Genomic DNA, 24,257 nt, shown 5'->3' with positions numbered 1-24,257 from the left:
TTTATATCTGTTTGTTGGAAAGTTCGGCACTGCTGTACTGATGTTACCCATCTTCTTATCAAAATCATATCTGTCACATTCTTGGACTTCCTGTCATTCAATTGCCATGTCCACTTCCTATGGTCCTTTTGTTGGAATCTTGTGTTGCAGATCACCATCTCATGCTCCATAGCAAATTCTAGTCATTTTTCACCTCGTTCATTTCTATCTCCATATCCAAACTTTCCCATGAATTTCTTCCAACATTCTTTATCTCTTGCAACCTGTGTGTTCCAATCTCCTCTGATGATCGACATATCTCTCTTTGGTATCCCCCCCAGCATCTTTTTCATAATTTTGTAGACTGGCTCAATCTCTTCCTCCGTACTGTTCAATGTGGGTGCATACACCCAAATGACTGAGCTACTGAATGATCTTGCTTCAAATCTCGCTACCACATGCTTGCACTCACTGGTTTGTATCCTAATAATGCTCCTCTAGCTCTTTTGCTAAGAAGTAATCCGACTCCTGCCTTATGCTTTGTTTTGTTCCCTGACCAAATGAGTTTACAACTGTACATCTCTCCCGATGCCATTCAATGCATCACTGTCAGTCCAAGTATATCACATCAGTATCTCTCCATCTCCCTTCTGAAGTAGCTCTAATTTTTCAGTCACCAACAGTGTTTGGATGTTCCATGTTCCAATTGATAGTATATGTGTTAGTCATAATTTTCTTTAGGTAGCCAACTTATTGACCCAATCTCGATTGCTCGATTGGTGTCGTGGACCTTGTTTATGCAGGTGATGTCCATGCCAGCATATTTTATCATTGAATCATACTGGCATCAGATTTCATTCGTATTGTTGTTTCACAGTCAATGCATCATCTCTCATCTGACCAACGCTCCTCCTTTATCCAGGCTTGGGATTGGCATGGAGCCCCTAAAGGCTTCACGGTGGAGTTAGTTCAAAATAGCTATTTCAAACTAGATGCTGTTAAGACAGGGAAAAGAGCCTATTTTGAAATAAGCCATCGTGCATCCAATTACTATTTTGAAATAGGCTATGGTTATGTCTACACTACAAGATAAAATCAAATTTATTTATATCAGTTTTCTAATACTGGAATTTATAAGTTTGATTTTGATCATCCTCACTTCCACCATGGTCCCCCCAAAGTCGAGTCATTGATGCCGCACACAAATTGGCTAACATTGATTGTTGCAGTAGTGCATTGTGGGAAGCTATCTCACAGTTCCCTCATCCCCATAGCATTGTGGGTATGCTTGCTGATCTTGATGTCATCTTCCACCATTGCATTTTCCTCATTCTCCTCCCAATCCCTGGAAATATGTCTATCTAGTCGATGGAGAGACCGTCAAAATTAGAAGAAAGAAGTCTTGGTTTCCCCCCATATTACAGTGCCAACATGAGTGCAGTGACTGTATTCTCAACTGGCCATCCAATTGTCCTGCTTCCCATCATTGCATGCATGTGGTCCCGGAAATGGATTCAGGACCCCGGACTGATTTTTAAATTGAGAAGAAAGAGTATGGGTAAGTGTAGGAAAAATTGTTGGTTTCCCCATTCACTATATTGGTGTTGGGGAGAGTCTTTGGCTTTCCAGTGCACTATAAGGCTTGTGTACAACGACTGTGTTCTCAACTGGCCAGCCACTGTGTATCCCATCTCCCATGATTGTGGGCATGTGATCCCCGAAAATAATGTCGGGTCCCAGACTTTTTTTTAAAGTGAGAAAAAAAAAAAGGTTAGAAAAGTGCAGGAAAAAAGAATGTTTGGTTTCCAACTGGTATCATCAAAACCCAGTATGGGCAAATGGGGGGATGTGTGCATTGGGGGGCAGTTGAAGTGATCCTTCCCCAGCAGCAGCAAGTCCCTTAGCCACTGGGGGAGACCTTTTCCCCTGTGGCAGCAGCAACCCTATAGCGACTGGGAGAGACTTTTCTCTGGAGGCAGCGAGGCCTGGCATGGGTGAGGGGGGACATAGTGGGGGATGAGATGAAGTTGTCCTTCCCCAGCACACTTTTCCCTGGTGGCAGCGAGGCCTGGTGTGGGTGAAGGGGAGCATCAGTAGTTGGGGGAGCCAGTTGAGATGGTCCTTCCCCATGGTGGCAGCAAAGACCCCAGGCTCTTGACCGCACCCACTTGGGGGCCCAGAGGGGGGCAGAGCCTGTGGAAGGTCTGGGCACATCCCGCACACCCTCACGGGTTCCTATGACCCCTCCCACTGCATGGTCTAAATGCCATGCTCCTCAAGAAGGTCATCCACATCAGGACATGGTCATCGCCACGCTGGGGTTCCCAAATTGCTTTAGGGCCCTCGATAGGACCCACATACCTATCCATGCCCAGCAGCACTGGGGAGGACACTTCATAAACAGGAAGGGCTAACATTCCATGGTCCTGCAGGCCACAGTGGACATCTGGGGCTGGTTCGAGGATGTATATGTGGGCTGGCCTGGCTGCACCTACAATGCACGGGTGTTCCAGAACTCAGGCCTGTACTGCCAGCAGGAGGCAGGGATCTATATCCACCAGAGGGAGGTCCCACTGGGGGACACCACCATGCCCCTCTGCCTGGTAGCCAATGCGGCATACCCACTCCAGCCCTGGCTTGTGCAGCCCTATATGGGTCTCCCCACCTCCAGCCAGGAGAACTTCAATGGCCACTCAACCACACCCACAAGGTGGCTGAGCGCATCTTTGACCACTTGAAAGGGTGGTGTTGCTGTCTTCTTGTCTGCCTGGGTATGGGCATCATCAGTATCCCCCAGGTCATGGGCACCTGCTGCATGCTCCACAGTATCACGGAGAGTAAGAGGGAGGCCTTCGTACAGGGCTGAATGGTTGAGGCTGGAATGGGCTACCCCCAGCCAGCCACCATCACCAGCCGTCAGGTCCACCAGGACGGATCCACATCCGGGAGGCCCTGCACTGGTACTTTGGCCAGGGGCCTGAGTGAGCACCACCACAGCCATACCCAGTGGGCCTCCCATATACGACCCCTCCACATACTGCCCCCACCCCCACCACCGAGCACACAGCGGGTTTCTAAAAAATAAATGGGTGTATTGTTAAGTACTGTCAAATTTTGACTCAGACTCACAATTTATCAGACCACTCTGTTTTATTAGCAAAGCCGCTCTGCTAATACATTTAGAAGTGAGCCCCCCGAGTGGGGCTTGTGTCTCTTAATTTATACAGTTTTTTGGAGAACAAGTTACAGAGAAGTTACAGACAAAAGAAGAAAAAGATTTTAGTCACCACCCTTCGAGATCCCTGAGACCAGTTACATATCTTCAATTACCTGCCACCCTTAACAATCTCCTTTAACAGCTTCCAGTTAACTTAACTAATTGCCCTTCACACCTTCCATTCTGATGCCTGCTTCTTAGACGTGCTGGCTCCATCTTAATTGCTTCTCCATTCATAAGCTAACTGTTCCTACGTGCGCTCCCTCAGATACTTTGTAACATATTTTGGCATGCCCTCTCATATACAATGTATCCAGCATGTCCCCTTATACAACGTTATACTTATACAATGTTATACTTCCACAATCCCCCCTTTTGGTCAAGGCTATGCCCATGACCAACGACTTACTGGATTTCATACATTAATCGTTTTTTTTTTATAACTTTCACTGGTGACATTTAACAACATTAGATTAGCACTCTGGTTTGATCCCAGGTTGAGAGGAAGTTTATTTTTCCATACCCGGTTTGCCATTCTTCAACCTTGTTTGAATAGTTCCATACACCATGGGACACGCTGTATTGGAGACAGCTGCTCCTCCCTAGATTCAGCCCTGTCCCATTACACACCCAGCACTAGTGGCCCTTTCCTTTCACCACACTTATAAGTTTAGGAACATATGTTTTTCCCAGCCCCCAAGTGTTATTTTCCTTCCAGCTGCGTCTACACGTGCACGCTACTTCGAAGTAGCGGCACCAACTTCGACGTTAGGCGGCGAGACGTCGAAGTCGCTAACCTCATGAGGAGATAGGAATAGCGCCCTACTTCGACGTTCAACGTCGAAGTAGGGACCCTGTAGACGATCCGCGTCCCGCAACGTCGAAATTGCTGGGTCCTCCATGGCGGCCATCAGCTGGGGGGTTGAGAGATGCTCTCTCTCCAGCCCCTGCGGGGCTCTATGGTCACCGTGGGCAGCAGCCCTTAGCCCAGGGCTTCTGGCTGCTTCTGCGGCAGCTGGGGATCTATGCTGCAGGCACAGGGTCTGCAACCAGTTGTCAGCTCTGTGTATCTTGTGTTGTTTAGTGCAACTGTGTCTGGGAGGGGCCCTTTAAGGGAGCGGCTGGCTGTTGAGTCCGCCCTGTGACCCTGTCTGCAGCTGTGCCTGGCATCCCTATTTCGATGTGTGCTACTTTGACGTGTAGACGTTCCCTTGCTGTGCCTATTTCGATGTTGAGCTGAGCAACGTCGAAGTTGAACATCGACGTTGCCGGCCCTGGAGGACGTGTAGACGTTATTCATCGAAATAGACTATTTCGATGTCTCAAAAATCGAAATAAGCTATTTTGATGTTGGCTGCACGTGTAGACGTAGCCTCCATGTCCTTTTAAGTGGATAGGGTTCTTCAGCAAGCTCTGAGGAATTCAAAGGGATTGCCATGGTGGGGATACTAGCTTGTGAGTGAGCTGGGATGTGGCTGCAGACCCAGCAACTAGAAATATTTAGGATCTGGGCTATCTGCACCTGTTGTTGGATGAAAGAATTGACACTGTTACTCTGGATTTCCCAGACCCTCAGGACACAGTAGCTGAGGATTAAGCTTCTCAAAGGACACATGTTCGAAGCAGGACCCTTTCTGGTTCCGACAACCCCTTTCGAGGGAACCGCAGTCACGGTTTTACGTCCACCAGGCAGCAGGCGCTAGGCTCACTACTGCTTCTTGTTTGTTGGGTCCTGCTGTTTGCTTACCCTCTGCTTCTGGCAACCCTTACGAGAGCGCAGATTGTAAGGTATTGCAGGCTGTTCCTCTTTGTCTTCTGGGGTTGAAGCTGGTTCTGCGTGGTTTTGCAGAGGTGCTTGGTCCCCTGGAGGTGGCGCTGGCTTACACTGTGAGGCGTGGATTCATGCAGCGATGCCGGATAATTTCACTGCTGTCTGGGTGGTGAACAGTACCTGGTATGGACCCTTCCACCGGGGTTCCAAGGCGTGCTTCCGGAGGTGGTGCCACAGGTAGACCCAATCACCAGGCTCAAGAGTGTGACAGGCAGCAGAGGTGGGTTCCTCGGCCAAGCTGCTCGCACCTGCGAATGGAAGGAGCTCACAGCTTGCATTAACCCTTTGCAGTACTGGAGGAGCATGCTGTGAGTTAGGTTTAGGTCTGGGACTGGGGTAATAGTAGCCATTGTTTGCATAGGGCATTCCATGATGATTTCAAATGGACTCAATTTGTGTCCCTGGGATGGGGATGACTGAATTTCCATAAGGGCCAGTGGTAAAGCAGCTGGCCAGTTTAACCCTGTGGAACTACAGATTTTTGCCAGCTTATTTTTAAGCACACCATTTCGCCTTTCAACTGCCCCTGCACTCTGTGGATGGTAAGGGCAGTGCAACAGGTGGGTGACATGTAATACCTGGTTTAGATGTTGAACAATTTTTCCAGTAAAATGTGTTCCCCGGTCACTAGACAAAGTGGCAGGAATTCCCTTGGTAGGGATAATGTGGTTTAACAGACATTTTGCAACAGACAATGAATCAGCTTTGCGACAGGGAAAGGCTTCAATCCAACCCGAAAATAGACATATTATAACTAAAATGAATTCATATTTCTGACACTTTGGCATTTGTACAAAATTAAGTTGCCAGTGTAGGAAAGGTGCTTGAGGCAAACCCCAGAACCCTTGTGTTACTTTTACAGATTTGCCTACATTGTGGCTTTGACAAGTAACACAAGCGGCACAGTGGCGGGTTGCAAAGGAGCTGAAATGGGGAGCCCACCACCCCGCCTTACTCATAGCAGAGACCATCCCCTCCTTGCCGACATGCGAAACACCATGTAGCAGGGCGGCTAGAGACGGGTAGAGTGAGGGGGGCGCTACAAAGGTACCGGTGGGCGATCGCCAAAGGGAATCAGAATGCAAAGAGCAACCCAAAGCACTCCAGGAGTCTTTCTCTGTTTCTGGGGCAGAATCCTGGAGCTGAGCGAGATGAGACAGGGATGGTGCCGTTACAGAGACAGAGAGGGGACCAAGAAACGCTTCTGGTGAAGGTTTTATAGTGGCGGCATGTTTTGCAGCAGCAGCAGCAAGTGCATTACCTTTTGCCACCTCGGTGTCTGCCGCTGAGTGGCCAGTACACTAAACAATTGCCAAGGCAGACGGTAGTAAAACTGCATACAGGAGGGCGGCAATGTAGGGGCCATTCTTGATAGGGGTATCAGTAGAGGTAAGAAAACCTTGAGCCTGCCAGAGGGTGCCAAAGTCGTGCACAACCCCAAAGGCATACCGAGAATCAGTAAAAATAGTGGCAGAGAGCCCCTCGGCTAGAAAGCAGGCACGGGTTAGGGCAATCAGTTCAGCCACCTGGGCAGAGGTCAGAGAGGGTAAAGGCGCAGCTTCTATAGTTTCAGAGAGAGAGACCACAGCGTACCCTGCAAGAAGGTGGCCTTGGTCATTTCTATAACAGGACCCATCAGTGAATAATACCAAGTCAGGGTTAGGGAGAGGTACATCTGAAAGGTCGGGGCGCGGGACAGTGATAGCAGCACTAGGTAAAGGAAGGAGGGTAGCAGGGTTTAACCGGGAGCAGCACTTCATAGTGATATGTGAGGCTGAAAGCAGCAAAAGTTCATACCTAGTGAGGCGAGCAGGGGAGAGGTGAGCAGTGTTGCGTTGCAGAAGGAGAGTTTCCACAGAATGGGGAACCATGAGAGTGAGAGGAGAGCGGAGGACAAGGGACTTAGACATCTTGACCAGGCGCGCTGCAGCAGCTACAGCGCGTAGGCAAGGGGGTAAACCCTGGGCTACAGGGTCCAAGGTTGCAGAGAAATAAGCCACTGGGCAATTTCTGTCACCGTGCTCCTGAGTAAGAATCCCAAGGGCACAAGCAGATTGTTCGTGACAGAAAAGGGTAAAAGGCTTGTCATAGTTAGGTAATCCTAAGGCAGGGGCAGAGGCTAAATTCTGCTTAAGGGAGATGAAAGCAGCATTTGCTTCAAGTGGCCATGGCATGGGGTTAGGTACAGAGGATCGAGTGAGTTCTTGGAGTGGTTTAGCCAGAGAAGCATATTGGGGAATCCGTTGCCTACAGAACCCTGTCATGCCTAAGAATTTTCTGACCTGGCGTGGAGAGCAAGGCCGGGGAAAGCTAAGGATGGCTTGTACCCGGGCTGGAGAGAGTGTACGGGAGCCCTGGGAGAGAAGGAAGCCTAGGTATGTGACAGAGGTTTGGCAGAGCTGCAATTTTGTGCGAGAAGCCTTATGACCCGTGTTCGCTAAAGCTGTGAGAAGTGTTAGTGAATCAGTTTCTGAGGCAGACAGAGAGGGGGAGCACAGGAGTAAGTCGTCCACATATTGGATCAGTGTGGATCCTGATGGGAAAACCAGATCAGCGAGATCCCTGGCTAGGGCTTGAGAAAAATAGGATGGACTCTCTGTATACCCCTGGGGAAGGGTAGTCCATGTATATTGCTGACCCTTGTAGGAGAAGGCAAAGAGATACTGGGATTCAGAGTGAACTGGGACAGAGAAGAAAGCGGAGCACAAATCTACAACAGTAAAGTGGGTTGCATTTGGAGGAATAGACGCTAGTATTGTAGCAGGGTTAGGAACCACTGGAAAAGAAGGTATGACAATACGGTTAATAGCTCGAAGGTCTTGAACAAATCGCCACGATTTGCCATCAGCCTTTTGAACTGGGAGGATAGGGGTGTTACAGGGGCTGGAACAAGGGACAATAATTCCTTGTTCTTTTAATGCAGATATAACTGGAGCAATCCCAGCCTCTGCCTCAGGATTCAAAGGATACTGAGACAGGCGAGGCAGAGGTTTGGAATTGTCTACAGTAATCCGAACTGGGTCAGTATTTAATCGGCCCACTTCAGATGGGTGAGATGGCCATAGGGAGGAAGGAACCTGAGAGATTAGGTGCTCTAGGGACGGAGTTAAGGGACAGCAAGGGACCGGAGTGGAGAGGGAAGTTTCAGACAGCAGGGAGGCTACAGAATCACATAAGGAAGACTGAGGGATTTGCAGATAGACGCCATCTGGGAAGCAGTAAATAGAACAGCCAAGTTTGCATAGCAAGTCCCGTCCCAGAAGGTTTGCAGGGGTGGAATCAGAGAGGAGGAATGCGTGTTCCTCAGAGAGGGGACCGACCTGAACAGACAAAGGTTGTGAGAGGGGAAAAGAGGTAGGGATCCCTGTAATGCCAACAGCAGACACAGATTTTCCAGATCGGGGAACCACAGGCAAGTCAGTGGTGCGGACTGTAGAAAGAGAAGCTCCAGTATCAACAAGGAAAGGGAGAGAGAGATCATTTACAGTCAGGACACATTCTCCAGTAGGAGACAGAGGTAATAAGGGAGCTAAAACTTTCTGAGGTTCCCCAGCATCCCGTCATTGTTGGGGTGAAAAATAGGGTTGGGGATCAGCTGGAGAAACCAGCGGGGGGTTCACTTGATTTCCCATACAATTATTAGGTCGTCTTGGACAGTCTTTTTTCCAGTGTCCAGGCTGTTTACAGTAGTTACAAACCCCAGTTAATCCAGCCCCCCGCCCCCTTCCGCAACCCCGTCCTTGTCCCCGGTGTGGTCTGCTTAGTCCTGAATAATGCTGTGTCTGCAGAGCCATTAGCTTTTGGGAGGACTGTTCCTCCTTTCCTTTTAAAGTGCGGTGGCAATGCTCTGCTACTGCCAGCAATTTGTCCATGGTTTCAGTCTCCCATCCCACACTTATTCGTTTTAACATGCTGCCTGTGGTAGGGAGAAGACCATCAACAAATGCATGTGCCAAGGCCCCCTGCCCATTTACATCGGGCTCTTGTATTCCTGAATGTTGTAGGAAAATATCAGTTAGCCGGGACCTATAGTCGCCTGGGCTTTCTCCTTGCCCTTGCTTACAGCAACGTATTGCTGTCCAGTTTGTTTTAGGAGACCACACTTTGGGAATGGCTTGATGCAGGCGCTTCCAAAGAGCCATACACTGGTCTCTGTATGCTGAATCTGGGCCAGTACTTTTTATGGTTGAGTGGCGTGCCTCAGCTGGCCAGTCTGCGGCAGCCAACCATTTTTCATAATAACTGGCAGGAGCTAACAATTTACACAGTTGGAGGAGATCTGTCTCAGAGGGTCCATAGGTTTCACAGATTAACAGAAACTCCTCAGCAAATTTGATAGAGTTTTCCTGTGGTTTGGGAAAACCTTTAACTATAGATAAAAGTTCCGTACGAGTCCAGGGCTTATAATCCCATATGGACTCACTTTCTCCCATCTTAAGGACTCGTAAGGGTGCCACAACAGTTTGATCAGAGTCTCTCATTAACCTCCCATCAGGTTCTCTTTTCCAAGAAGAGATGTCAAGAGAATCTTTGCAGTCTGCTTTGGATTTCTTCTTCATAATATTTTGCAGAGCTGCGAGGCCAATGAGGGTATCTTCTTCACTTTCATTATCTGTAGTCACTGTAGATTTTTCTTTTTCTGATTTCTTATTTGCGCAGGAGTATGGTGGGGGTCGGGTTTGATCCGGATTATTGCACAGGACTGGGCAAAGGGGAGCGCTCGGACTAGTGGTGGGAGAGACTGCATCCAATTGAACTTTTAGTTTTTTGATAGAATTTTTTGAGAGGTGAGTTTTGACTCAGTCCATCTACGATTTGCCTCTTCCCACCACTGCATGAAGCAGTCTACTTCTCCTCTCTCCAATTTGGTTTTTGGGAGGATGAGTTTGCTTTTTAAAGCGTCCACTCAATCCTTGTCCCAAGAACCTAACAGTGGCCACTGTAATTTGCGGTTCTCTAGAGCTAATTTGGACCATTTTTCAAGAAACCTACAAGAGTCCGGACCCCTCCTAAAATACATAAAATAAGCCGGAGTTCCCTTAGGGAACTGTTCTACCTTAGACTTCTGATTACCCATCCAGGAGGACTTCACACAGCACTCACACAAGAAGGAAATTCGGGCTCGGCAGAGCGGTACCCGGTGCAACACACAGAAAGGAGCCCACAGGCTACTGCCTCAACTGCCCTTGCTTTCACACCAGGGGTTATACCCAAGGTGTGGTGCGGCTGCAGCTGTGCAGATTCCACTTATTCAGACCATGGGGACGGGGACCCCTTGGTCAGCCAGTCTCCGGACAGAGATGGCTCCCAGATTCACACACACACCACAGGGAAGACGGATAGACACAAAGACAAGACAGTCCTCAAACCGGTTAAAGCACAAAAATAATAATTACCTGAGACGTCTGATTCCAGAAGCTGGATCCAAAGACCCCGACCCGAACAGAGTGGGAACCAACAAGTTCAATGGCGTAGACTGCGCTGCTGCTGTGTACCTTTCTGTCTTGTGGAGGATCGCTTGGACTAATTGTCCAGGTGCCGGCTGCCACGATCGTCCTGCAAGGCAGTCAGGGATCACACAGCCTCAGCGAAGCTGCTTGCCATCTCGGTGGGACCTCCAAATTGTCAAAGTTTGACTCAGACTCACAATTTATCAGACCACTCTGTTTTATTAGCAAAGCCGCTCTGCTAATACATTTAGAAGTGAGCCCCCCGAGTGGGGCTTGTGTCTCTTAATTTATACAGTTTTTTGGAGAACAAGTTACAGAGAAGTTACAGACAAAAGAAGAAAAAGATTTTAGTCACCACCCTTCGAGATCCCTGAGACCAGTCACGTATCTTCAATTACCTGCCACCCTTAACAATCTCCTTTAACAGCTTCCAGTTAACTTAACTAATTGCCCTTCACACCTTCCATTCTGATGCCTGCTTCTTAGACGTGCTGGCTCCATCTTAATTGCTTCTCCATTCAAAAGCTAACTGTTCCTACGTGTGCTCCCTCAGATACTTTGTAACATATTTTGGCATGCCCTCTCATATACAATGTATCCAGCATGTCCCCTTATACAACCTTATACTTATACAATGTTATACTTCCACAGTACAAACACTGTGTGGGTAATGCTTCTTGCTAAACATAATGGAATGTCCAGCTATTTACGGGGGGCGGGGGGGTGCGGGGAGAGGGGGCTAACTATTTACAGGGGAAGAGGGACCTAGGTGGCCCACCTGGTGAGCCATCACTCTGAGGCTGGGGTGGAGGGTTGCAGCTCACACTGGCCCCAGGTCCCATGCCTATCTCTCATCTGGAGTCCCTAGCAGGGGGTATGGCAAGGTAAGGCTGGGGATCAGTGTCAGGTCAGTGGGGTCCTCTCCCAGATGACTGGCAGGTGGGGCAATGGTGGAGAGGGAGCATGGAGGGTGGTGGAAGGGGTTGGCCAGGAACTCCTGGTAGGTGGCCACCATGTCCCTGAAGGTGGTCAGGAACTCCCTGCAGGCTGCCCGGTGTCAGGCAGCCTCCCCCTCCTCAAAACAGAGCTGACAGACTCTTGGCTACCTCCATCTGGTGCCAGATGGAGACAGTGAGGTGGAGGTCCTCCACCAGCCACCTCTTGCTCGCCATGACCAGGCCTGTCCTAGCACTGGTGGTGGCTCCAGCGAGTTGCTGTCCCTCATCTCCAGGGGGCTGTCTGGGACCAGGACAGGGCAATGCTCTCCTGGCCCTTGGATGGTGTGGCTGTGAAAATGAGAGAAAAGAGGAACAGGCTGTGAATACCAACCCCTTCCCCATGGTCCATGCCCCCATCCCCCTGTGGGCACCAGGTCTCTGTCCCACATCTGTTGGTGCGGTGGCCTTGTGGGTGTCCCCTTTGTGCAGTCTGCCCCCAAAGCCCTCCCCCTGGGGGCAGGGCATGGTGCTGGCTGTGGGAGCAGGTGCTAATGGGCACTGGCAGCTGGGACCTGGCTGGCCAGGGTCTGCCAGGGGTGTGGGGGGGCCCCCAGTCATGTATGGTGCCCCCACCTCATGGTCTGGTGTGTGTGCCCTGTTGTGTGCCCTGAGGGTTCACTGCTGAAGTCAGGGGATGGGGGATGGCTGTCTGGCTGATTCCTGGCTGGAGGTGCAGGAAGGGAGGTCAATGACCAGGTTCCCCTCCTTGGTGGACCAGTCCCTGGCTTAGGCTGGCTCCATCTCTGGCCCCGGTGGTGCAGGGCTGGCTGACAGTCTCAGCTCCTGCTCCTCTCCCAGCTGGGACTCATTGGCAGAGGTGTCTAGGAGGGCTGGATAGTTCTGAACTCCCTGTAATAGGGGCAGGAAGTGGGGGCGGCCCCTGCCCAGCTGGCTGAGTCCTGAGCCCAGGTGTAACCCTGCTGCAGCTCCTTAACCTTACTCCTGACTTGATCAGGAGCTTGGGCAGGGTGACCCCGGGTAGTCAGGCCCTCAGCCAGCCGGGCGAAGGCGGCTGCGTTTCACTGCTTGCTCCACCTCCTCCTCCTGCCAGAACTCCAGCAGGTCCTGGAGCTTGTGCTCAGTCCAGGAGGGGACACGCTCCCCACCCCCAGGCTGGGAGCCCTGGGCGCGCTTAGAGTGGGGGGCTCTGGGGCTCCTGACCTGCCCAGGTTCTGGCCATGACCAACTAGTAGCTGCTCAGGGTTGTACTGAGGTGTGCAGGGGCAGCACATGCGATGGCTGCTGCCTGCATGCTCTCAGCTCCCTGCAGTGGGGTTTCCTTGTCCGTGCAGCTTCAAGAGCCACTGCACATACAGACTGTGGAGCCCTGCAGGGGCTGGGCAACACATCTCTGCCTAACAGCTGATTGCCACCGCGGCGGACCCTGCTCTTTCAAAAAAGTGGGACGTGGAGCATCTACACACATCCTTTTTTGAAAAAAGACATCGAAAGAGCAACCTACTCCTATTTTCTGTTTGGAAGAGCGGTTTCAATTCCTGTAGTGCCTCACGTCGATTTCATCTTCAAAAGAGCACGTGGCATGTGTAGACCTGCTCTTTAGAAAGAACAGACTAATGTAGACACAGCTCCTGTCTTAACAGCACCTATTTTGAAACAGACACTATTTCTCCTAGAATAGCAGTGTCTACACGTGCACGCTACTTCGAAGTAGCGGCACTAACTTTGAAATAGCGCCCGTCAGGGCTACACGTGTTGGGCGCTATTTCGATGTTAACATCGACGTTAGACGGCGAGACGTCGAAGCCGCTAACCCCATGAGGGGATGGGAATAGCGCCCTACTTCGAAGTTGAATGTCGAAGTAGGGAACGTGTAGACGATCCGCATCCCACAACATAGAAATAGCGGGGTCCGCCATGGCGGCCATCAGCTGAGGGGTTGAGAGACGCTCTCTCCAGCCCCTGCGGGGCTCTATGGTCACCGTGGGCAGCAGCCCTTAGCCCAGGGCTTCTGGCTGCTGCTGCTGCAGCTGGGGATCCATGCTGCATGCACAGGGTCTGCAACCAGTTGTCGGCTCTGTGGATCTTGTGTTGTTTAGTGCAACTGTGTCTGGGAGGGGCCCTTTAAGGGAGCAGCTTGCTGCTGAGTCTGCCCTGTGACCCTGTCTGCAGCTGTGCTTGGCACCCTTATTTCGATGTGTGCTACTTTGGTGTGTAGACGTTCCCTCGCAGCGCCTATTTCAATGTGGTGCTGCGCAACGTCGATGTTGAACGTCGACGTTGCCAGCCCTGGAGGACGTGTAGACGTCTATTTCGATGTCGCTACATCGAAATAAGCTACTTCGATGTAGGCTTCACGTGTAGACGTAGCTAATGAGGCTTACTAATTTTGAAATAAAGCCATTTTGAAATTATTTCAAAATAGCAGTTGCGTTGTGTAGAGGCTAAGCTAGTTTTTTTGAAATAATTTTGCTGTATAGACCTATTTTTAGAGTACGCTTTTCCCTGCATGCAACTCCTGAGTGAGCATTCTGCAGAAACTTTTACCGTGAAGGTTGAGTGATTTTGTGCTTGGAGTTACCAAACTTGAGTGTTCTCCTTTATTTAAAAACAAAACAAAAACCAAAAACCGTGCTATAAACCATATACTTATTTTCCACTTAAAACCTCTGGCATGCAAAATATTCTTTTCTAGTTAATTTTCCTCTAGTGGAACATGCTGCTAAGCTCCTTGATGATGAAGCAAAAGCACTTTGATGCAAAGAGTATCCAATTTATTATCTACTTTTTTTCATTTTGTACATTTTCCTGACAAGTCCTAAAAAGCCTTTCTTTTAAAATTAGTTAATACTTAAAATACCAAATTCAGACGTAACTTATAATTTCTGTGAATGCAAATCAAATCTCTTCATATAAAATTTATAGTGCTCTTTTTAGTTCAGTGTAAGCCTGACCAGAAAATGCCCAGAGTGTATGGTACAATGCAGGGTGAATGGAGAACAAATATTCTTGTTAGTATCAGTGGCTGTTGCCCAGAAATAGATATCAGAATGGATACAGTGCTTCAGCATAGTCAATTCTCTAATTACAAACATTGATTAGAGATTTAGCATTTCTCTGGAGGTTGCAATAGTTGTCTTGTCTTGATTTCAGATAGATTAGTGTAGTGTATCTAGACAAGAACAGGCAACATTTAAAAACTGTAAACTATCACATTTACTTAAGTCTTTTTGTGATTCTTTCAATGATCAGGATGAGTGGATACTTGCTGTACTTTAGCATCAAGTAAATCCTTTGAGACTGTCACTGTTTTTTTTTTTGTGTGTATATTGCTTCTAAATCATCTTGATCATCTTAATTGAATAGAAATGAATATACTTATGGGAGAATGTTAGAATACTTTTAATTAAAATATTATTAAAATAAAAGTTGGAGTAAAGCTATAAATACAAGGTTGTTTTAGTTGTAATGGTTGCAGCTGTCTAAGACCTCAGACTAAGCACTTTTGTTTCTTGTCCTAATCCTGTCCAGCCACACCAAAAGGAGGGCAGGATACCTTGAAATGGATTTAATGGGGCCTCAACTATATTGGTAAATGTCTTGGACTATCCAACACAGTACAGTGCAGGTGAACCTATGTTTATCCTATAATTACCTGGGGGCCTTCCACCAGCTTATCCTCTTCTCCATCTAGCTTCTTCCAGCAAATCTATTGCTGGGACCCTGCCACCCACTCACCCCCTTGTAGGAGGGAAAGGTAGGCTATACGAATGGGAGTTAACTCCACTTCCTTATCATCCATAGGAAACCCAAACCCAACACCATTCCATTCCTTTTACCAGCATCTCCTTTTGAAGTCCTTTACCAGACCATTTATCTGGTACCTGGATGCCTTCCATATAGAATAACTAAATTGGACATCTCCCACAAGGAGGTGCCAGCATTTAGACTGGCTGCTTCTCTACTCTCGGCCCACTTGGTTTTCCAGACATCTTCCAATGACATTTGTGAAGCAACTCAAAAAGATATCACCCCAAGTTTGATAGGTAAACCACCATTCTCCCTAGTGAACTTAGTTGCCCCTGCACTATGCAAACCATTGTCAGCTCCCACAGCTGGGTTGCCAGTGCCAGGTACCACAACACCCACCTTTCTCTGATGGGCCATAAAGCTACTTACATATGTTAACATAATGGAAGGGCCCTTTGCATCTTTTGCTGAGGTACCCCAGATTTTTTTTGCCAGGCTACCTGATTCATTGTATTGTTAGTGGAGCCACCTCAGCAGTATGAAAGGTGATGTATTAGAACCTGGACATAGACGATCTGGCACCTTTGGAAGCTGACTGGACCCAGAAGAGAGGGAGCTTTCCATACCACGGGAGGTCAGTTTGGTACCCCTCCCCCCCAGCTCTGTTCCTGGACTCAGCTGCTGGGCAACTGAGTCCTCTAACCCAGCCCTGGCATCTCTGGCTGCTGGGGTTGCTGGCCTGCTGCCACCCACCCACCTGAGGAGGCTGGGTGTTCAGGCACCTGCCCTGGTTGGGCTGCTGGCTGCCTGACCTGCTCAGACTTCCAGCCCTGCGGCTGCCAGTCCTGGCTGGGCTGCTGATACTGCTGCTGCCAGCCTGATCCCTGGCTGCAGGCCCTCCTGCTTCCCAAGTCCAAGCTGCAGAGGCTTTCTGATCCAGCAACATCTATGATACTATGTCCGTGGTCCCATGGACTTGCAGACATGTATGTCCTGGATTTTAAAGTTCATCCAGTACTCAGTATTCCTTTAGAGGGCACCAAACCCAGAAGGGAAACCCTTAAGTTCCCAACAGACAATTGATTTTTTTTTTAACCTGGGTGCTATTCCCCTAAAAGGGGATCTGAAATCCCACAGTAACATCCCACCTGCAAAATGAACTAAACGAAATGAAACTAAACTAAAATCTGCCACATCTGTTTTATTAGGATAATTCCATAGAAAACTCTGAACAGCTCAACTCTAATTGAGGTTTACTCTAATTAACGCTAATCCTGTGCCCATTGAACTGCTCTGTTTTGTCCCCTGACCTTTTTTATGCACCACATGACCTGCTTGTGGCTGCCCCCCCACACTTCCTCAAGCTCCCCACTCCCCCAACCCCTCCCCAAATTATGCAAAATTCAGTTTACGCTGACATTGCTGAGAACACAACCTCTGCATAAATCGAGAGATTACTGTATTATTATATGGCTCATGCCCCTACCAGTCTTGCAGTGGAAGTGACTGGCTGCTGTTGTGGTGAGCTCCTGGTCCTTGCATAGTCATCCATGCTAACCACAGCATCTGCTGAAATATGCCCCACACGTTCTCAGTTTGTGTTGCTGCCCTTCATTGAAACTGCTCATCATAATTAAACCAAGCCATGTTTCCAAAGCTATTGTATATCTGCCTGATTATATCCATATATTTACACAAGGTTGGGCTTCCTTCTAGATAGGCCAGTACTACAACACCTGCATAGGTAAGGAAGACAGCCTTCAATTTTCCTCTGTTTTACCCTGCTCTTGCCACTATTACCCTGCTTACCCTGTCTGCTCTGTACCAGCTTAATTTCTGTCAACACTAACTACTCTGTGCAATCAGAATATGTCCACATGTTCCCCTTTACAATTTTATCCTTAGTTATATTAAGAAAGAGAACTCCCCTTGGGCCACTCACCCCACAACAGGGCATCTTCAGCACCCCATAGCCCCACAACCCCACCTGCAGGAGATCAACTCTATGTAGAGATTCTGTGTGTCTAATGACTGGTGATTTAAAATGTGCCCAGGGGTTTCAACCAGGCCACTGCTCTCCTCTCCCCAACGAGTGTCTGCCTCCTGGAATCCAGGTCAGATCCATCAAAGATAGGCTTCTGCATTAGAGTTTCTGTTGAGGGTTGTGAAGTTGCTGTAAGTTGTACAACTCAGTGTGGCTATTATATTCTTATAGTCATGCAGTTAGTATGACCTCCAATTCGGTAAAAATACAGGATGGTGCTGCATAGTTCTACCCTGTCTACCATGGAATGGCTCTTCTGTGATATTTGTGCATGTTTTTGTCAGTAAGTAGTTTTTCAGTGAGGTGTAATTGGTGATAAGCAAAACAAATCTGACTTGTAAAAAGGGTACAGTAGTCTGGAAAGGTTGAATTGTACTTGTTTCAAGACCTCAGATTGCTTTAGGACAATGTTTCTCAACTGGTGGTATGCATATTCTTAGGGATACACAAGAGACTTCTGGGAGTACTTATAATTTATTTGAAAAAGGGGTAATTCATTTAAAAAAAAAGTTGAGAAACACTGATAGGCCGTGTCTACATGTGCCCCAAACTTCGAAATGGCCATGCAAATGGCCATTTCGATGTTTATTAATGAAGCGCTGAAATGCATATTCAGCGCTTCATTAGCATGCGGGCGGCAGCGGCGCTTCGAAATTGATGCTGCTTGCCACCGCGCATCTCGTCCAGACGGGGCTCCTTTTCGAAAGGACCCCACCTACTTCGAAGTCCCCTTATTCCCATGAGCTCATAGGAATAAGGGGACTTTGAAGTTGCTGTGGTCCTTTCGAAAAGGAGCCCTGTCTGGACGAGACGCGCAGCGGCAAGGAGCGTCAATTTCGAAGCGCCGCTGCTGCCCGCATGCTAATGAAGGGCTGAATATGCATTTCAGCGCTTCATTAGTAAACTTTGAAATGGCCATTTGCGTGGCCATTTCGAAGTTTGGGGCACATGTAGACGTAGCCATATACAGCATGGAATTCACAAAACCAAAACAGGCTTCATAAATTGACACAGACCTAATCTCATGCCATAGTTGAGCTGGGTTAGTTATTAATTTTACTTCTTTTGAAGAGCTGAGTGTGAAAGAAAATAGTAATATATAACGAACACAGGATACAGAATGCAGCACAGGAATAGACCATGACAGTGAGGGCTTGATGGATGGAGGAAAACTCTCTATGATAGTGCAGCCTGGGTTGGCCATTTTGGACAGGTTTGGAGGAAGTTCCAGACAGTCTTCCTGTCACTGCCATAGTTAATGGTCCTTTAGAAGTACTTATTGTGATATTGTTTTTGAATATGAATGTTCATAACTTGAATATGCTACATGCTATATGGGGCAGATAGCTTATCATTCAAGAACTTGTAATACTCCAAATGTATATATTCTATTTATTCATATGTACCTTTCTTGTATGTGAAGTTAGAAATACAAAGTGTAAACTTGTGTGTCAATCTAGGTCTTCAAGTGAAAGCCCTTAGTGGTAACTAAGGGATGTTTTGGCCTGGTGTTCATGCAAGGATTTGTGAATAGTGTTGTTTTTCCTGTAAGACTAATCTGCGGTTGATCCTGATTGGTGCTGGAATCCATCCTGAATTTTATCTTGTTCCATGGGGGGGAGAAATAGGACAAATGATTCCTACCCTGTGGCAATTTTATTAAAGGAATGAGAAGCGAACAATGTTAGTCTTCAGCTGTCGTCACTGCTACTCACCTGGAGAGAATACATAAAAGAACCTGGAAACAAAAAGAACTCTAACAACAGAGGTGGAAACAAGCAGAGCAAAGTCAGAAAAAAAAATCAGCTCTGTCCTGAAGAACTTTACCTAAAAAAAGAACTGGGGTCACAAGTTGTGATTTATAAACATTTCTTTTAGAATGTTAGACTTTTCTAGTACGTTTTGTTTAGTTTTATCTTAGAACATTACTTTGATCTGTCTTCTGTTACTTGCAAACTCTAAGTTCCTATTTTAACCTTAATAACATCACTTTTTAAATGATGAAATTCAGTGTATGTAGATAATTGTTATTGGGGAGTAAGTGACAGAAGCTGTACATATCTCTCTTTCATTGACAAAGGGAGTGACCTTTAAGAGCTTTCTCTGTGTAGAACTTTTGTACAGTCAGATAAGTTTATTTGCCATTTTGGTCACATTGGGACTGTGCTTCTTCATGCCACTAAGTCCCTGTATCTGAGCCTTTCCAGAGGTGAACTGTATTCAGTGTGTGCTATTCTGCTGGTGGATGGTTACCCCAGTTCTGTATCTTTGTGGAAGGCCAGAGCTTGTGGCTTAGCAGGACAGGATGGTAGGGTGCCCTAGAATGCAGGTGTACACTCTGAGTGATATGATCAGCCCATCCGGCAACAACACATGGGGGTCTCTGGCTGTGTCTACACGTGCCCCAAACTTCGAAATGGCCATGCAAATGGCCATTACGAAGTTTACTAATGAAGCGCTGAAATGCATATTCAGCGCTTCATTAGCATGCGGGCGGCAGCCGCGCTTCGAAATTGACGCTCCTTGCCGCCGCGCGGCGCGTACAGACGGGGCTCCTTTTTGAAAGGATGCCGCCTACTTCGACGTCCCCTTATTCCCATGAGCTCATTGGAATAAGGGGACTTCGAAGTAGGCGGCGTCCTTTCGAAAAGGAGCCCCGTCTGGACGCGCCGCGCGGCAGCAAGGAGCGTCAATTTCGAAGCGCGGCTGCCACCCGCATGCTAATGAAGCGCTGAATATGCATTTCAGCGCTTCATTAGTAAACTTCGAAATGGCCATTTGCATGGCCATTTCGAAGTTTGGGGCACGTGTAGACACAGCTGTGACTCAAACCCTCACGCATATAGGCTGTGTCTACAGTACAAAAATAACTTAAAAGTTACAAGTAAGCAACTTCGAAGTTGAACATCTACACCCACTTTACTTAGAACTTGAACTTTGAAGCAGGGCACTACTTCATTCCCGGGAATGGAGTAAGAACTTCGAAGTTGGGCTCCCTACTTCAAAGTTAACTTCAAAGTAAGGGAAAATGTGTGTAGACTCTCTGCTGGCTACTTCGATGTTAGTGCCTAAGTTTGAAGCTAACTTCAAAGTTAGTTTCTAGTATAGATGCAACCATAGGGTGTGTCTACATGGGCACAAATCTTCGAAATAGCCATGCTATGGCCATTTCGAAGACTGCTAATAAGGCGCTGAATTTACTATTCAGCATCTCATTAGCATTAGGACGCTTCCGGCTGCGGCGCTTTGAAAGCCCCGCTTTCGAAAGCGCACGGCTTGGCGCGGCTACATGGGAGTTCTTTTCGAAAGGACCCTACACCTTTCGAAATCTCCTTATCCCAATCACTGATCGGAATAAGGTGATTTTGAAAGGGGCGGGTCCTTTTGAAAATCACCCCAGTGTAGCCATGCGGAGCTGCGAGCTTTGAAAAGCGGGGCTTTCGAAGCGCCGCGGCTGGAAGCATTCTAATGCTAATGAGGTGCTGAATATTCAATTCAGTGCCTCACTAGTAATCTTCAAAATATGGCTATTTCAAAGATTTGTGCCCGTGTAGACACAGCCAGAGTGTAATGCTTGTTAGTTACCAAATCAAACCATGTAAAAGTTTGGCACTGTTCATTTCAGCTTGGTGATGATAATTTATGCTCTTTTGAATTTTTCTAATATTGAGCAACTGACAGAAGGTACATTTCCAGGATGAGCTATTCTCTAAAATTCTTTACACTAGTAATTCTAAGGATCTGTCTGGCTGCCAAAAATTCCCTAGGATAGTGATTTTAAAATTAAGTAAACTTCGGTAAAATAGCTGCCTTGAGGAACATTATTTGCCATTCAGAAATAGAACATCACATGTATTTCTGTTCCTTTCTCTTTTTTGTAGCACCGTGCTCATTCTAGATCCAGTTTATGCAATAGAATTTAATAACATTATGACAATACAAACACAGGCAGTGCATCTGTTTTGGCCCTTGGCCAAAGTGGTGTTGATCAAATTTGAAAGAAATCTTCATACAAACTGCTAGATGCAAAAAAAAGCATTGCTAATGGGGGAATTCACAATAATTAGTGGAAAATCAGTCAGACTATTAATGATTGAGTTATTTTATGTTGAATGGATAACAGTGGGATATAGTTCTTACAGTGTGCCCGTTGTGAATTACAAAGTGTGATTAAAAGAAGTAGCACCAAATGATTAACTACTTTGGAACAAAGAATTTTATGTTCAAATAATTATAAGCTTTTCTATGTTAATCATATTTTAGTGCTAGCAGGCAGCTACACCTCTGCCCACTTCTTGTTTTTTCTCTTCCTCTCATCCTCTAAACCTCTCCTTCCAATCCAATGGAAAATGTATTTCCCCCTCCCCCCCCAACGTCCTGATGCTTTGAGTTAAGACAACCACTCACATGTTAACTGAACTGGTCCTTGAAGATTCTCTTCAGTTGGCTGGGCTCAGAGAAATGCCACACTACTTTGTTTGGGGCTTGATTGTGATTACATTGAATGTGGATGTGGGAAATCTTATTGTAAGCATTCTGTGGTATATTTGCCTCCTAGACTAGATGCACTGGGCCTAGAGTTATTTTCACAGTCTTGCTGCAGCTAGAGGAATTAGGAATAGATTTGCCCAAATGTGATTTCTTCTTTGACTAGGAAAGTGTTTATGGCCCATTTTGCTGCACTTTCCAAAGTCAGAATGTCGACACATGGCAGGAGGAAGACCTTTGCTCTGTCCCTTCTATCTAAAACATATGTGTGGTGCAATCTGGAAACAGTTAAGGATGAAAGAGTGAAAAGAAATTTCTTGTTTTCCTGTCCTCAGAAGCAAAGCCAAATTAATGGTGTATATACACAGACACACTGGTAACAACTCAGAAGGGTATCTGTGCTAGTCTGGAGCTTCACAAGTAACAATCAGTCCTATGGCACCTTAGAAACTAACAAATTTGTTAGGTCATGAGTTTTCTTGAGTAACCCTAACTTCCTCAAATGGTTGGAGTGTTATAAAGAACCCAGGGTTTCTATAGCAGGATGGAAGGGGGTAGGGATGGAAGGAAAACAAAAAAAAAAGATTATCTGTCACTAGTAGGACCAGTGAATGAAGCAAACTAAGTAGGATGTGTCCCATTCCTGTGAATATCAAAGGTGGGGAAATTGGCTTTGTAATACATAAGACAGTCAAGATCTGTCTTCAGGCCTAGGTTAAAAGTGTAAAAATCATAAATGAATTCTAATTCAGATGTCTCCCTCTGTAATCTTGTAGTAAAATTCTTTTGTAGAAGAAAGGCAAAATTTAAATCCAGTTTTGAATATCCAAGGAGGTTAAAGTGTTAGTGTTCCCCTATAGATTTGAGTATTCCAATTCTTGATGTCAGATTTATGTCCATTTAAGTAGCTGGTGTTAGGTCCTGTGATGGTGTCGCTTGTGTAGATATGTGGACAGAGTTAGCAACAGGGTTTGTTGCAAAGATAGGTTCCTGGGTTCATGTTCCTGTGGTGTGGTGAGTGTCTGCTGAGGTGAGGATTGTGTATTTCTGAAATTTTGGATAGAATACATCTTTCTCAAGCTACTTTCATGGCTTGCTTGGACAGAAGAAGTGTGTGGGGAGTTACAAGGGTATGCTTTTCCTAGCTTGGGTCTGATGGTGAAATCAACTGTTATGGCTGTCAGAAGCAGCTAAGAATGGGCCTTTTTGCCAGCTCTTACCATAACACAAATCTCCCAAGTAGCTCTCTCTCTTATTCTAACTTCAAACTAGTGGTGTTTAAAGTGGGTTTGAAATTAGACAAAACTCATCCTTGCTTATCACTATAATGAAATAGTAGTTATTGTGAACTAATGTCATGGTAATTTCCTAGAAACCACTAATCTATTAACTCTGTTGTCATTTGCATGCTATATGAACACTAATTAAACACTTCTGTACCCACAGAAAGGGATATAGGTGGTCATTGGCTTTATGTGTGTGTATTCCTGGTATATGTCCTCTCAGCTCTTCATAGATGGCAGACACAACAGACCTGGATCAAACTTCCCAATAAACCTAGAAGACTTGTTTAACTACTGAAGGCATCGGCCTACATTTATTATCAACAGTGCCCTGGCTTAACGGTTACAGGTCAACTTATGAATTTTTGTCATTGCAATGGATTCAGTTTAGTGAAGGGCAAGATTTTCCATTTCACTTCTCACCGGACCAAAGACACTGCCTCTGCAGCTCCTCTTTATACCCTGATACAAACAAGTTACATGTTAGTCCTCTGACACTGGTGAGCTGCCACTCCTTGCCTTGTACATGTTGGTCTAATTAAAACATCTCTATTCATTACCCTGTCATCTGATCTCATCTTTAAGAGTGGGTCAGTTTGTCCTTGTATCATTTTCAGGGAGTGTATTTGTGTAGTACTTTGTATTGAATGTTCTGTTGCTGCCCTTCAGTAATGTGTTTGTGTGAGTGTCCTGCACTTAGCACTTAGGACTGTACAGGTTGAAACTCTCTGGTCCAGCACCCTCAGGACCTGAGCAGTCCTGGATCTGGGATTTTGCTGGATGCGGGGAGGTCAGTTCTGTTCCCCTGCTGGCATTCCAGCCCCTGCTCTTGGGCTTCCCTCCAGCTGTCGCCTTACCCCTGTAAGGTCTCAGCCATGGCTCAGCCACAGCTGCCAGTTCTCTGTCCCAGCTAGCCATGCCCAGTCCCAGCTACGACTTTCTAGGGCCATGGGCTTTCTGCCTGGCCCAGGCTTTCTGTACAGCCGCAGCCGTGATTCCCCAGACCATGGCTTTCTGCCCCACCCCAGCCACTGGCTCCCAGCGCCAACCAGCTGCTTCCCAGCCCCAGCAATGGCTTCCCCTGGCTGTGGCTTTCTGCTTGGCCCTGACCATTAGCTGCCACTCCCTGGTATAGGCCATTGGCTTCCCAGCCCCAGCCACCACTCCACCAGGACAGGTGCAATAAACCTGAACGGTGCTCCCCTGAGGGGAAAGAAATAATCTGCTGCTTCCAGGCTGGGCTCCCTTACTGCTGTTGT

Source organism: Carettochelys insculpta, chromosome 4, assembly GCF_033958435.1.
Source record: "Carettochelys insculpta isolate YL-2023 chromosome 4, ASM3395843v1, whole genome shotgun sequence".
Lineage (NCBI taxonomy): Eukaryota > Metazoa > Chordata > Testudines > Carettochelyidae > Carettochelys > Carettochelys insculpta.
This window is presented reverse-complemented; position numbering follows the sequence as displayed.